The sequence below is a fragment of the Sitodiplosis mosellana genome, unplaced genomic scaffold (genome assembly GCF_009176505.1).
Source record: "Sitodiplosis mosellana isolate CC-2019 unplaced genomic scaffold, AAFC_SMos_1.0 Smas_scaffold_6170, whole genome shotgun sequence".
In the NCBI taxonomy this organism is placed as follows: Eukaryota; Metazoa; Arthropoda; class Insecta; order Diptera; family Cecidomyiidae; genus Sitodiplosis; species Sitodiplosis mosellana.
In genome coordinates this window covers 468833-474832 of record NW_022601411.1, presented here as the reverse complement: position 1 = coordinate 474832, position 6000 = coordinate 468833, and positions in this window count along the sequence as shown.

The following is a 6000-nucleotide window of genomic DNA, read 5'->3' as shown; positions in this document are numbered from 1 at the left end:
CCATTCTTTTTCGTGTGACTTTTTCTATTTTTCACTTCCTTTTGCATTTTATTTCTATTTTCTCCTTATGGTAGTTTTGAGAAGATGAAGAAAGGACATAAAAAACGTGCAAAAAGAAACGGAGAGAAAGAAAGAATCGAAAATAAGCAGAAAATGAAAAATACAGTTTGGAAAAGAAAAAGTCGATATTCGATTGCAGGGAAATCTATAAATGATTTAATGTATCAAAGATAAAATGGAACAAAGCACATCTTTTCATGTGAACTTCTTTCTTCTCCGAATTTCCACTGAAAATAAATTGATGGATATTTCGCTTTTCTCATTTGATTTTACAGGGAAATTTGCGATAAACGAAATTGAAACAATAACTCTGGAACAACTTAATTCTGGACATTCTATTTCCTAGAAAAAAACGATGGAAGATGAAGCAAACATAAAATCTCATTTTTTACGAAAATTATCAATTCTGGAATATAAAAGCTGTACTAGGAAGTCTATTTACCTGTAGTATTTTTGTTTCCAAACTCCTTTGAATAGAATTCTATTTGAATCGAATGGCGTTTAAAATGGGCTCTAATGATGAAAAATCATGAAAATGTACTGCCGACTGCTGAAATAGTAGTGCAAAACTAATAAAAGCAAAAAATTAATTCCTTCAAAGATGAAAGATATGGTATTATTTTTATAGTAATAAGTGAATTTCCCACTAATTGCCGACGGTGAATTATTACCCTGAGTGACTCTGGCTGAGTCTGAACTGAAATCTGAATCAAAGAAATTCATTTCGCCACAGGAGTCATACAGAAGCGGGTTGAATCAGAAGCAAATGTATGCGGCCAAAGCTAGGGCGAAAGTTTCAAAACAATCAGTTTCCATAAATTTGCTTTCACTCACCCCATTACTGAATCATTCAGGCTGAATGTGTGTGCCTCTGTAAGAAAATGACCTGTAAGGAAAGACCAATCTGAATCTAAAGCAAAGCCTAAACAGAGTTGCGTGATCAAATGAAAACTTTACAACGCTTTGAATTTGTGTCCATTGACATCGATACGGTGGACAATCGATGTCTCAAAAAAGAAATGTGTCAAGTTTATGCGAGCTGTCCGCTGCATCGTTTATTGATTTGCCGAAAATTTGTCATAAATGAATTGTTCAGCATCGCCGTAAAACATGTGTCTATATATCGATCGGTTGTCAAGGAGGTGGTGGTGGTGCTTGCTACAAAATATTGACATCGAATGAGACATTAAAATTTGCGTACAGGTATGCCTTGTCATTGGCCATATAACGTATACATAGCATATTCAGAATCGCTGCTGTTTTGCAATGCAAACGAAAAATTGCGACTTCAATCAGAAACGAACGCATGCATGAGGCGTGAGAAGAAGGGAAAAGTGATGTTGGCAAAGAATGTTTGATGACAGTATACACGAAGCAGAGAGACTGAGTGAGTGCCAGAGAGAGAGAGAGAAAAAAAAGAGCGAACATAAACGGGCGAACAGAGTTCAAGGTCATTTGAAAAGAGGCGCAGACTTGCCAATAACCTACACATAATTTCCCATATTTTGGTGGCTCATATCGTCGTCGTCGTCATATCATCATAAGCACACGAAATGTGCTATGGTAAGGAAGACTGAGTCAGCGAGGGCACAAGTGGCGTGAGTACTGGAACACAGACACACATGTATACAAAAGTGCATATATACAATTATTTGGCGTTCCGCCGTCACATAATCATGATAGCGACGATGCTGATGATGTAGGTAAAAACATCAAGAGACAAAGGACGATTTGAAAAAAAAAACAACAACAACAGCGTCAGCAACACCGCTGAGGCATAGACAAATAGACAACGACCATGTGCGTGTGCATGTACGAAAGCGAGCATGAGAACGAACGAGAAGAAGAAGTGGAATAAGTAAACATTTGAGCATCATTCTTTTTATTTATGAATACACACCAAGTTTTTGAGGTGAAACGACGATAATTGAGAAGCCGCATGCAATGATGAACTCATATTTTTCACGCTCACTCTCATCGAGATTTCAACTTTCATATTTTTACAAATTTAAACATGTGATGGCCGAAATTGAACTCTTTTTTAGCGCACAAAGTAGGGAAATTGGTCGAAAAAATGAAAGAGGAAGAAATAAGAAGGAAAAAGAAAACCAAATTGAAATTGGTACGGAAAAACGAGCTCAAAATCGTAGGTGCAATTGCAAAAAATCGACTCTGCAAATTCAAAGGACTGAAAAAGCGAAAAAAAAAAACAAATAAAAATCAGAAGAAATTGAGTTGCAAATACGAAAGGAAGAAATCGACACGATTTGCGGCCACTTTGACACAATTCCCCGCAATATTCAGAAGGCTGATTGAGTTGGCTGATAAAGGTAAAACTAACGACGTGGCCAAGTGTTGGTCATAAACATCAGGTTTGCTTCATTTTTAAATGCCATTTGCTCGCTTAGTGCAAGAGAAAGAGTGTGCGAGAGGAAGAGAGAGAAAGAGGCAGAAAGAGAGATAGAGAGAGACAGATAGAGATAGAAATAGAGCGAAAAAAAGAGATAAAGAGGTAGAGAATGAGCATAATGATTTCCTCCACCTGTCTCCAAATGCAGAGCAGAACGCGCGCAACCATATCTCTGTGGTGTTGCACAATGCAAATAATGGCGGAATATCATCATTGCGATGAACGGAAGCTTCATTTGTTACGGGCATTGCCAACCGAAAACAAACTAACCGAATGAAAATATGGGATTGTGATGCGGACGAATGTTGATCATCATGTTATAATATTCCTGACTGGCGACAGGAACTCAACAATCGTCAGATAAGAGATTCATTCAATTGCATATATACATGTTACAACGAATTTCATTAGCATTGTTCCGCATCATTGCAGTGATTTTCAGTGGACATTTTGTGTAGGGTGTGTGTGTGTGTGTGTGTCGAAGCCCCCGTCGATTTTCCCTTCCCGTTCTCAACGATGGTGAAATCATCATCAGATTTCATTTTTCCTTGGCAAAAACTTTCTTCCAGCGACAGATTACATCTTATCCGGTTTGTTGCTGACGCTGGACACATTTTCAATCGTGTCTTGGCGAACGGAACAATCGTCCACATTTCAAAAACACATCACAACCGTTCATAATACGGTCGATGTTGTCACTTATTTTTACATTAAAAAAATGTTTTTTTTTTCGGCAGGCAAAATACACGCGTATTGAAGCAGCACCAAACACTTGATTCCAAATAAATTGCGCACTGATGAAAACTGTGGAAATTTACACACAGATCTTTCTATGGAAGATAAAGAGAGAGAATGGAAGAAAACACAGTTCATCGAAAACATCACGAATAAATATTTGCCGTTTGGAGCGCGTATTTTGTGGCTGTTGCTACTGCTGCTGCTGCTGCTGCTGCTGCTGCTGCTGCTGTTGTTGTTATTCTAACTGCTTCGTCACCTTCGGAACAAAATATGCGATTATTAGAAATAGCTCCTCGGCTCTACAAGGTCTTTCCACAAACCGTGTGTTTCTCAAATTAAGACACATTCCAGCGAAAAATGTGATCTGTCTCAAGTAATCGAAATGCACGTGCTTGTTTAAATTGAACACCTAATTAAAATTCAAGTCAAAAATGAAGCAACTTTGTTTGACACACTTGTTGTTTTTCTTCATCGAAACGAAGATGCGATGGAATAAATTCATTAACCGATCGATCGACGACGATACCGAAAATATCATCAACTGTTGATGATGATGATGATGATGATGATGACACCAAAAACACTCGCTCACATTATTAACGCAATATTTAATATGACAAAAACATATTGAAATTGGTTAATTAATCCACATATCAAGAGTTGCGGCAGTGTTAACCAAAAATTCCAACTATTTTCTCACCTTCATATGGATGATTTGTCTTCAAATGAAATTATGCCGTATCGACTGACAAAAAGTTTGAATTGAATACAATTTGTATGACTTATTGCGATGAATGAATTTATCATATTGACAATTTTTTCAGTTTTATTTCATTACGTTGGTCAGTTTTTCTACATATATTATGAACTGAATTAAACTCATTTTTTGAGCTAAATTGAACGATAAAAATCTCTTTTTTCAACCACCAAAATTTCAAAGAAAATACTCATTTCTTGACATTTTGTTGTTTATTACTTAAAATTACCACGGTTTGACATTGGTTGAAATCAAAATATGGCTACTCTAAAGAATATTGAATGTACCAAATGATATCAAGTTGATTTAATGCTAAAATTTTAGATATTGATCAGTCAACTTGTAAATTGGATCCCTTGATCAACATTTGATACTACTCGAACGTACAATATTGAGAACACGATTCAGCAACACAACATCGGTTTGTTTTTCAAACCAAAATCATAACTTATTGAAATTGATTTCATTTTGATTTGATATTAGTGGAAAGTTTCGACTCGAAACTATAACGACATTTTTTATACAAAAATCTTCGATAGATCATGCAGCAAAACAGAAAAAGATGCACAGAAACGTTTTATTGGCCAGAATTATGGTGAATCACCTAATTTTTAAGGAAATCCGTGTGATATTTTGCTATCAAAAATTGAGCTACCAATGGATGGATTAAATAGGGGAATCTATAAAGATTCGTCGTGTAGACCTAAGCCTTTTGCAAACACCTATCTACTTTTGAGCTTCCAAAATTAACATATTAGTTTCCAATGGATAGCGATCGGACCTAACCTATTTTCTAAACGAAAATTTCTATCTAACAGTCGATTTTCCAAATGAAATGTTTGAAAGTTGTTGCCAATATACTTTTCAGCTGGAAATCGCTTGAATTCCATCTTTTCTTTAATTAATAAATTGGTCAATAGAGTAGAAAAACCGATATTCATCGAAATATTCAAAGTATGCCTGCGGTTTGGTCGTTTATAATTCGTTATTTTTCTGATTTTATACGACGTTTCCCATTTAAATCGTAATTCAATCTCAACGCGAACGTTCAAATTACTCAATTTAAATTAAAAGCGTCTACAGATAGTAGAATATATAAAGACAATCAAACATACTTGCTTATAAACATAGTTGCACCTAATGTTCGCATTAAAAGAAACTCCATTTGCATAATAAATCTGAATTGAGAATCTATTTCGAACAATTATATTTTTCTACTAATCCTTAAACACTTTGTGCTCGAAATGGGAATCTAAATTTATGTGGAAGCTGGAGAATCGCAATGGAATTTTTACTCCCTTGGAAGTGGCATAGGGAAAAAAAATCGTGCACAAAGTGCATGCAGTGAATCTTGAGTGTTTCAAAACGAGAAGTAAGTATATCAGTGTATCAGTCAAAAAGCATATTCTCCGAAGTGAGCTTGCTTTAAACGCGACACGTACAAATGATGCGAACGCCAAAGAAGAAGTGGAAATGAGAAAAAAAGGCTTCAAAGCGTGTGTGTATGTGTTGTGTCGCATATTGTTGATTGCATGAGGCCGTATAGATGTTGAGAATGAAGCCGTTGTCCTTTTTCGGTGTGCGATTTGTGTTCGTTTCGGTTGGTGTGTATCACGTTCCATCCACACAATTTATTAATGTAATCAAATGGCAATAAAAAATTAACTTCCGCTTAAAGTGAAGCGAGAAAAAAAACGCATCGAAAAGGAAAAAGGAAGACGGCTGATAAGAACGCGTCAGAGCAAACGATGTTGTGTGGAAGAAAGAGAAGAGAGAAAGACTCGCGCATCATCATTTAAAAGAGTCCATAGCAAATTGCTGGACTAATCATGAAAGATGAATACAATTTAAGGGAAAGTGTGTGTGTGTATGTAGCACGCGAGTAATGGCTTCACAAAACTCAGTAGCTAAATGGATGGTGGTTGATGTTTTTCTCTTCATTTTTCGGACGTACAGAGCACTATCACACCAAAACTATGCTGCACGACCGAAGCAAAAAGCAAACGAACAGAAGTGAAGAAGAAAAACCGAGTAT